The following is a 10,662-nucleotide window of genomic DNA, read 5'->3' as shown; positions in this document are numbered from 1 at the left end:
GATGGGGCTCTGCGGGGATGAGGGAGTTCACAGCTACTGAGCAGCCAGCAAAGACTTGTAGATATGACTCAGAATAACACTGACCTTGCCTGCCACCATCCCATCCCCAACTGCACCTGCCTCTCCCTTTCCATCTCATTCACCACCACCGTATCATCTCCCACCTGGCTCCTGCCTTGGTCCTCTCTCCTCTCCCTCCTCCTTCTCCCTCCGAGTGCCCTGGTTTTCCCCTGGCTCCTACCCATACATACACACGTCTGCCTGCATGCACCGAGCATAGTAGTAGTAGTAGCTTTTATTACTCTCAGTTCTTTATTAATGCCACATGTGCTGTTGTAAGGTTAAGTTATTAAGTGATATCCAATAATTGTCTCTGCTCTAAAGTGGACATTTCATTTAACTATACTCATGTGGATCTGTTTCAGTACCATTTATCATGACCACATTTTAAGAAACATTTCAATAGGCCATTTCTCTCTTTCTTTTCTTTAACGTAACTAGACCTAAAAGGTCCCGGTCAAAAATTAAATACAATTACCTTTGGAACAGCATAAGGGAATGTGGGGTTTGCATGTGCTTTGGAAGTTAAAATACATATTTTACCAGGCTATCATCTCAGCTGCAGAGTTAATTTTAGTGTATTTGTGCACTTGCTGGAAATGCTTACATGAAGGCATACAATGACCTGTTTAGTTTGCAGGAGAAAATTATGTCATTTGCAAGCAAGCTTTCAGCTGTGATATTTTATAATTGTTTAGATGAAAACCTGATAATCCTCTACTCCTCCACATAAACGGCAATCCATCTTTAAAACTGTGATAATTCATAAAACCTGCAGCTTAATAAACTAACAAACCCCAGGCCTATGTTATTTTAAGGGAAGTCAATCTTTGATCAGTCAAGCTGAAATGGGTCTGATAAGTGGAGGCCTTACTCACAGGGAGCAGCACTCCAGTTTGTTATTGCTATTTGCTCATCATCCTCAAGTGCAAAATAAGCAGAAGTCTTTCCGAGCTTCTTATCTCTTTTCACTTTCTTCTCTAGATCTCTGTCGCTTTAATCCAGCATGTCTGCTGCTGGTTAACAAGGAAATCCTGTGTCAATTATCGCCAACAACTTCCTGCTGTGAAGCTGTGGGGAATCAAAGCTTTTGAGAGCCTTTTTCACACCAGAGAGTAGTGCAGGGCCTAATTAAATGGCCCTCATATCCTGCAGCCTACTGGTGGCCAAATGATAGAGAGCTAATGAATGATAACTTAATTTTTTTCCAAGAATTGTTTTGATTCTTCCGGTCAGTTGTGCTTATTGAGTTGCAGCTTATTGTTTGTGCTTAAGGCTGAGGAGGGCGTCAAAAGGTAAAACTTGGGAAAGATACCGATCTGCTTGGTTTATTGTGCGCAGAACTTCGATTATATAAATATATATATTGCATATCGGGGAGGATATTTGTTAAAAATTGCTTTGCTGAAATGTGTTGCCCTCTTTCCTTGATATGAATTGCTTTGGTGACTCTTATACACATGTGGGCTGCAAAATTGTCCTATAAATCCCCCTCATAAATGCTATCGCTACAATATTATTTTTACAGAATCACAGAATAAGGTATCTGCCATCGCTCGTGCACAGCTGCCCCAGTTCCCCCTCCTCATTTTTCTTCTCCTTTTTTTTTTTTTTTTTTCTTTCTAAAATCATTCTACCAAGAACTTGATCTCCTGCCCGAACAAAACTGCAGCTCTTGTACGGCTGCTGCTTGAGATTAACTAACCTTATGCTAAAGTTACACATAAAAGAAACACAAATCTCTGCGGCTTTTAAATTTAGACGAGAACCCTGAATCGCCGACTGCCTCTGCCCGCACAGTGATGCTGTTCTGTGTGTGCTCAGTCGTCGTGGTCCTGTGCCCGAGCAAGGTTACCAGCAACAAAACAACGTTAGGAATAAATAAAAATACCTGAGCGGATAGCAAGATACTTGCATTTACCCCAATTGTTCATTTCTGAGAGTCCTATCATAGTGCATGTGCATGAGGTGACAGACTTAAAGGTACCATGGGAGCCCTAACTCTGAATTTCCTGACTTTTATGGTTTTACATTACAACTTTAATGTTCCATTAGCATAGTTTTTTGTAGTTAATTTCCTTGGGGAGCTTGGGAGAGTTCAGGTTGGTTTCGCTTGTTTTTTGCCTTTTTTTGTTGGTTTTTTTTTGTTGTTTTTTGTTTGTTTTTTTTTTTTAAATAAAAGCAAGGGGTTGGAGAAAGATGGTCAAATCTGACCAGCTGCTTTGAAACATTTAAAAGGATTTAATATGAACTTTTTTTTCTAGAGAGCAGCAAATCCAAAATGCCAGCCAGAAGCACGCACACCTGCTTTCAAATACTGAAAAGCTCAGAGTCAGTCCTGCCTCATTCCATACCCAGAACTCTGGATGAGGCTGGCTGACATAAGATCCTATGTTAAGATTTTTTTGGTTGTGTGTGGGTTTTTTGTTTGCTTGGGTTTTTTTGTGCGCGTGTGAGGGTTTTTTTGTGTGGTGTTTTGTTTTTTTTTTTATGTAAAAAGGCACGAGCAATCTGCATATGTCTTTTGCCACAGAGCTTATAAGTCTGAAAAGTCTCACCTTAACTGGGCCGTTGGGTTGTGGAAGCAATAACAAGAGGGGAAAGACGGAAAAGAAGCAATCGGCTGTGTCTTTGTATTTCTGTGCGTGAAACTTGAATGGTCACGGTCTGCACTGACTGGAGATGTCTCTGCTCATTTACGGGATGGTTGGACTAGATGACCTTTAAAGGTCCCTTCCAACCCAAATTATTCTATGATTCTAACCAAGCTTTCTTCCCTTCACCACATTTAAATTTATTTAAAGTACCAAGCCTGTAAAGTGCCTGGTGCTTCTCTCACATCCAGAGGGCACTTGCATCTAGGGACTTGCAATCTAAGATGAAGACGGGAGTTATGGGGAAGAGAAATTCTGTGGCAATTTGATGTGCTTTAGGTTGCATGGCAGAAAGCTGTTGTTCATCTCAGAAATCAAAATGTTCAGTGAGATATCACGAGATGTTCAGTGAGATATCATCTTAAATAAACCAAGGACCCATCTTGCTCTTCATATCTCAGCCTTTCAAGGTGGAAGGAGGAACTTGGCCGCTGTGGTGCAGAGATGTTCGGCCAGTGCCGGGCAGGAGGAAAAGAGGCAGCAGGGCAGGCAAGCAGGGAAGAGAAGACATTTCAAAGGTGGGCTGCATGCTTTTGCAGTTGGTATTTGTTGGCCGCTTTGATTGTGCTCCCTTGGGTCAGGTGCGTATGTGTTTAAAAAAAATCCTATCCTTTGGACTATTATGAGACATTATGAGTCAGGCGCTGGATTCTTTTTCTAATAACAAATTCTAGAATCTTTTTGGTTTTGTTTTTCTGTGTTTGAGGCTTTTAGTGTCGAAAATTCTAGCTCTGCTGGTTGCAGAGCAAGTTAAACTTCAATAAAACTGGGAAACCTCCCGTAATCACGTGATTCCAGGGGCTGTGGATTCACGAAAAAACCCTGTTTCACTGTGATTAAAGTTATCAAGAGCCAAGCAACAGTTTCCTCCCTTAGATAATGAGTGATAAAGTTGCACTGAGAGTATGGATAAGGCAATCTTTTCTTTCTCTTCTCTTCCTTTTCCTGCTAGTCCTCTGATCCTCAAGTCCTGGCTGCCGTTCTCTAACAAGAGAGCATTGGCTGTGGATTGTATTTTCCCCAGTATAAATGATTCACTTGCATCCCCGCTCTGTCTCCAGCAGCCAGTAGAACTCCTGCCATCAGTTAAAAAAATGCTCCAGGATTTAAGCAGCAGAAGAGGCAAGTTTTAAGGCCCAGAGTCAACAAAACATCTTAGCAGATGTGTGCTAAGCATCTAAGTGTCCCCTTCCCGTCCCTCACTTTTACGTTTAAAATTACAAATGGGCTTATAAGTCTTGCTGAGATGAGGAGTTCAGCCAATATCTCACTGCTCAGGTACTGCCTCCGTTCTTCTTGACATTTGTTGACACAATGAGCATTTATTACTTCACAGAGTGCAAATTTTATTTGCTAGTTTTGGAGCTAATTAAATAGTTTCATAGTTCAGTTAAGGATATTGCCCATATCGCTACACTGACATGCAACATCTCACTGTACAGGTGATGCAATTAATTCTTATGCATATTCTTATATTTTTACGTGGATATATTTTTTTTCCCTTCAAATAGGATTTGAAAACACTGAACCACTAATTAGAGTTTGTAGCAGCTTTGAAAGCACTGTTTTTGTGGATTTTTACCCCCCTGGAAACAATGTCTTAAAATATATATTTCCCTTAGCTATTAATAGCGCTAGTGGATATTTGCTAACAGATGACATATAGCGATGAGGCTAAAAGGAAATAGACTTTAAACAGTCGTTCCTCGCTTCCTCCCAAAGTGCCAAAAATGCTTTAGGGTTTACAAACCATGGACCATGTTTTACTTCCAGCTCCAACAGCATAAATTTAATACTCTGCATAAAGCAGAATGTGATCCATACTTTTTAAACTTCCAATTATATTTCTTAATAACAAAACAAATAAATGCACTTTCAAATCCCATGGGGAGCTTTACCTGACAATATAATGGGCTAAACAGCTTCAAGGATTTGATAATAATTCACTACAAGAATATTTCATCTAGTTGTATTTGTTTTTTCTTCCCAGACCTAAACTATTTCTTTTATTAAAAATGACAAAGACCTGATCCTGCTTCCATTTTAAGCATCGCTGCACCAGGTCTGATACAAATTTATTAATTTTTTTTTTTTTTAATCCTGGTCTGCTTCTCAGATGGAAACAGAGAGTATTTGCTTCTATTCACACCATACACCAAACTATGAATATTATTTCAGTTATGATTTCCTATGTGTCTGTACTAAGGAAAGAGTGGAAATAAAGGACAAAACCAATAAAGATTCAAAACCAAAAGCATATGTACGAGAGAGTAATACACAAAACAAAACAGGGGCTGTTAAACAGATGACTCCACTGAAATGTAAAATATTCCACAAGTTTTGGCAACTTTGAAATGTTAGGCTTTCTACATTTCATCTATTAATCATTTGAAGGAACTTTTTTGGTTAGCCAAAAGACAAAGTATTCCCTAACTGCGTTAGTGACTGTGTGCATGTAACTCCAGCCGTAACTACATGGAGAAATATGATGAAAAAACAAGGAAGTGGCAATAAATTAAAAATGATCAGCGACCAATAAGCATTAGAAAAAAATGACAGATTCTTAGGCAAATGGCAATAAACCAGACTATAAAAATCAGGAAACAGACTGGCGGAGTGTCTAGAAAATGTTAAAAAGGAAAAAAAGGGACAATTTTGATGGAAAGTTTTCAGACAAAAATTAATTGCTTCACCACTGAAAAGAGTCAAATAATAGAAAGTTAAAAAAAACCAAAACAACCACAAACAAAAACCCCCACAATAGGCAAATCCCTGTAGATCACAAGCAGACAAAACTTCCAACACCAAATAAAACACTGCTCCCACTTAGGCTCCACATTATCACCTTCCTTTGGGAGAGTTCAATAATTGACAGAACCAGTTATTCCAATTAAAAAAAAAAAAAAAAAGAAAAAGAATCTGCATATTAAATAACACAGTTGTAGAGTAAACATAAAAGTCAGTACAAGAACAGTAAAAATACCTTTGCTCATAGCAATATGCTATTCATTTAGTTGCCTGGAGAGTATCACTCATGAGTCCTTTAAGTACTGTCACAACAAATCATTGGAAACTGATGAATACACAATCCAGGATCCCAAACAACAAACTATTACAAACTATCTATGTGTGAAAAGACTGCTGGAAATTCCTCTAAGCCTCTGTAAATAGCTTTGAGTGAGGCTGGTTGAGGGCCAGACGCCCACCAGAGGCAAATCCTTCCTGATTTTAGCTTCACTATAGCTGTGCATTTTATACCCAGTAAAGGTTATTCCCTTCTGGAAATGTGGGACCTTAGTTTTCCTCTTTCTGGTTGTGAGACTGAGACAATGACGCCTCTTGGTCCAACCAGCATGTATGAAAAAGGAATAATACTGTAAATATGATGTGAAGTTTTAGAAACTGGATAAAATTTAGTAGTTGTTCCTAGATAACTCTTGTGGAAGCAGAGCATCAAAATGAAAAGGTAATCTAAATTGGCCTGGGCAATATGATCTCACCACAAAGTTTGCATTTAAACTTTATGTTCCTCTGTAGAGGCTTATATTTTATGCAGAGTATCTCCAAGAGCACCACAATAGCAGCAGAAGAGCCAATACAGTTACATGTGTATTACAAACACATGGCACTTGCCTGGCTTTCTCCAGCTGGAGATACATCCTGAGGTGTACGGGGCGGAGAGGAGAAAGATATTTGAAATCTTAGAAGAGAACATTTTCACATTTATTTAGGTTTTTCAGAATGTGCTCTGCTTCTCCTGTGCCACGGCAAACTACCTCATCTGTAAACTGGCCATTTAAAGTTATTTAATTTGCATGTAATCATTAATTAAACTATTGAGTGGAAGAGATATTCAGATTATGAACAAACAAACAAAACTGATCTCTAAGTATTCTGTTATCTTAATCGTTTTTGGAATGCTGATGCTTAGTGGATTGAGGTGCCAGGGCCACGGCAGTCAAAATAAAATCGCTAAAGTTGCTACGGAGGAATGGGGGGAAGGATGGCTGAGTGCCAGGGTTGCGTTCGACCCGGTGAAATAGAGATTCATGCTTCTGATCATTAAAAATACTTTCGGAAAATAGATAGGCGCAGGTGAGGGATTGCTTTCATGGTGAAGGCATGTGGCTAAATAGCGACAACCTCACCCTCACAGTGGGGCTCAATGTACTGAACGGGGCAGAGCTACTCGTTTGATTAATTTAAGGAAAACATGGCCCTTTAAAAGCACTTTCCATCCATAGAAATGAAATTGTTATGTTTGGAGATTTTAGGGCAGGGTGGCTCAACATAAAGTGCTGAAAAATTTGAGGATGGGTTTTTTCCTCTGATTTGCAAGATATTTCCTTATTAGAATTTGAATTCGAATTGTCCCCCCACCTAATGGATCAGAATAGAGCACAGCTTTCCATACGAGCCTGACTTTCTTTATGTGGTGGAAACTGTAGGAGTACAATGAAATCCCTCATTTTTTTCTCATTCTTCTTTTTAACTAAAAACCAGAAATATAAACATGAGGGTATTTTTAGGAAAGTCTCAGGATTCCGAAAATATGCAGAGCATTTGAACTCACAGCAAAGCAGCGTATCTCAGACTGAGGGTCTTTATGGTTTTCTCCCTTTCTCCACTCTTTTTTTTTCTTCTCATCTGAAACAAACTGATTATCAAAGCTCGGTCAGTGAGCCTAATGCTTCACAGTGTGTGAGAGCCACTAAACTCAATGGACACTCTGCTGAGTTCACTGTGAACATCACGTCTTTCTTTCCAGGAATAGTGGTTCCAAATGTCAATAGCTGTTTTAGCCACGTTTGATAGGTAAAGTAATGTCTGAGATGGTGCTTCTCAGACCCTAGCTATAAACGAGGATTACTAACAATTTTTATGCATTTTGTTATAAACTGAGACCAACTGTGAAGTGACACTGACATGTACCAGCAAAAAACCGACAAAAATCAAATACTTTTCTATGCCAATTGTGCACAAAGAGTTGGATCTAAGCATTATTATAACAGAGCCTTTCATGTTGCTATAGGCATGGTTGTGTTTGCATTTTCATAATAAAACCTATTTTCAGGGGGTTTATAACTCGGCTGTAAGAAATTTACTCTGTGCTCCAACTTGGCATAACAAGGTATCAGCCGGAGAGCTGCAGCCCTCGAGCTTTAACGTTCCCGCTCTGCTGCAGGAAGAAAGGGTTTGTTTGTTTGCTGGTAGGTGTTTGATGAAATTCATTCTGCAAAGCCAACGCGGGCACATGTAAGGGATCTGACGATCCCAGATATGGTGGACCAAAGTCTAGTTCCAAATCTCTATCTGTCTGCAGAAGTCCTGCTGAAGAGTAACTAGGGGAACTGCACGTGGAGTTGGGTACCAGGAGGTGTGTGTGTGAGGCACTTTTCTAAAAACCGAGCCCAAACCCACCCTTTGGTGTTCGTTCCTTCACAGTGAGAAATCACTTGTAGTAACACAAAAAAGCACATTTTGCAGGATTGGTGTGTTTGAGAAAAAAGTGGGAGAAATCGAGCAGGAAAAACTCAAGAAGGAAATTAGTTTCGCGGAGAGCTGGCAGCGGGGGGAGCAGCCTGGTTTCTCACAAAACGGAGTTTCACACTGTAGGTCCAGTTCTGCTGCCACGTGCTCCCCAAGCACGGGGACCACAGGGAAATACAGCTGTTGTGCAAGTGCGGGCTGGGAGAGGGAGAAGGGATTTTTGTTGGGGTTTTTTTTTTTTTTTTTAGCTTCTTTTCAGACAGCTGGAGCATGAGAAGTTGGAAAATGATGCATTAAACTGGGGCCTGTGCTTAGCGCAAGCCACTGCGGAGGTTGGTACAGCAGGTAATGGGCTCCAAGGGACCCTCTGCTTAGCAGCTGTGCTGTTTCCCACTGGAGCCCTTCCAAGATGCATGGCTTTTTTCTTGGGGGACTGAAGGTAAGACTAGGAGTCAGGAAGTAATAAAATCTCATTATTACCATTTATTGTTAGTAAACATTTATGCAACGGTAATATCTGGAGGTGCCAGCCAGGTACCGGCTGTTTCTCCATCACTCTTTATCTCAGCTGAGCCCCTCAATGACTGAACATCAGGAACATGCAACCTTTGGATGTCTGGACTTCCCTACGACTTCCCATGGCCTTTTGTAAGGACTGGTTGCTAGAGCTCACCATCGGGAGGACGGGGTCTCGTACTCAGTCTTGCTGGAGGATCTGGCACACAGAAGTCTTTGGTGGGTAACTACGGTCCTTGATACCCGCAACATGAACGGACTTCTCCCAATCGCTGATTTAAGGAGTGAGTGGGGGGAGGGGGTGGGAGAGCAGACAAATCTTTACAAGCTGCAAAGTTACTATATCTACAAGGCACAGACAGAGCCAGAACCGTGGGGAACACAGGATGGAAACAATCTGCAGAGCAGATTTGCCTGGAGCTATGCTGCCTTTGAAAGGAATGATACTGCTGGCGGCGGTGGGGTGGGGGACGGGCAGAGACGCAGGGCTACACCTGTGCAGCAGGTACCACCACTGCTTCGCTCACCACCCCGCGCTGGCCTCTGCTCTTACTAGGGTGAGATTCATACCAGAGGGAACTGGGGTTAAGGTCCTCCCTAGATTCGACAATCCCAAAGGAGCTTTTGGACACGTTTGGGGATTTGTTTGTGCCACCAAGGTTGGGACACTTCATCCCTTCACCAGCAATCAGGTGATTCCTCTATTCCTTGCCATTCCTCAACACATCGGGGTGGGCAAGGGGGTCAAAAGTTGTGGGGGGTTTGAGGTGCTGAAAATGTTCCTACCAGGTAGGAGAAAGGTGTCCTGCTACCCCTGGGCGGTCCACCCAGGCCTGGGGTGCTGGAGGATGCAGAGGGTGGGTGCAGAGACCAGAAGGAGCGTGAGAAATTGGTGACCAAGGGATGGCAGCTGTAAGGGTGACATTGTTCCTCCCTCTACCCACAATTATTCGTGCAATGTTGAATGCACTTCAAAACACCGTCACTACGCCCATCACCTCGCCTCGGGGCTGTGCTGTGCTGCTCAGCGCGGGGAGCTGAACCTCTTGCACCAGCGCAAAGCAATGCCACCCTCGCAGGGCGAGGACTAATTCCAGAGTAAATATTCTGAAATACCATCAAATACTTTTCAAAATGAATGTAATTGTCTGTTCCTTAGTAATTGTGTGTTGCTCAGTTTATCTTTATTTTTAAGCTACAGACTCATTTGGTGTTTGTATATTTTGCAAATGTAATTTGAAAATCTCCCACATAAGATAAATTTCCCTAACAAGATGTGATAGGGAATTCATGTCAGGCATAATAGGCAATCAAAGGAAATGCTGCATTTGGATCTTTTGTGCTATATGTATGAAATGTACAAAGTAATTATAAATCCTACAGTATCAAAATTGTCCATTTATGAGACGAATGTTGCTAAAAAAAGACTTCTGATATTCTGATTGTATTAAGAATAGCGTAAACCCTGCTTGGCCAAATTCACCCTGGAATAACTTAGTTTAAACAAGGAGCATATGTTTATTCTCGGTATTTAAGTATTTTCTATATTGTAAATAATACTCAGACAAATTTAAATCCCGTGACTGTTCCCTAAGGTAGCTTAAAAAAATTAGCCAAATACTTAATTTGGTTCCAACTTACATTTTAGTTGTTACTTTGGCTTACATTTTTTTAGCTTTTAACTAAAATTTAGAATCTTATATCAAGATGAGATTTAATGTAAATCAATTTTAAGGTAAAAAATTAACAGACTTGTTCCGCAGGGAGCAAAGTAATCATGGTAGATGCATTTATTGCAATGAGCTTGAAGCACATCTAGTCTACTTTTATGACTCTTAAGGATTTTTTTGGTTGTTTTTTAATTGGTGCATATCACTTCTGATTTTCAGTGAAGACTTCTTAAGGTATTAATGATGCTTCCCTAGGAATTCTGAAAGGGACC

The sequence above is a fragment of the Chroicocephalus ridibundus genome, chromosome 6, assembly GCF_963924245.1.
Source record: "Chroicocephalus ridibundus chromosome 6, bChrRid1.1, whole genome shotgun sequence".
NCBI classification, from domain to species: domain Eukaryota; kingdom Metazoa; phylum Chordata; class Aves; order Charadriiformes; family Laridae; genus Chroicocephalus; species Chroicocephalus ridibundus.
This window is presented reverse-complemented; position numbering follows the sequence as displayed.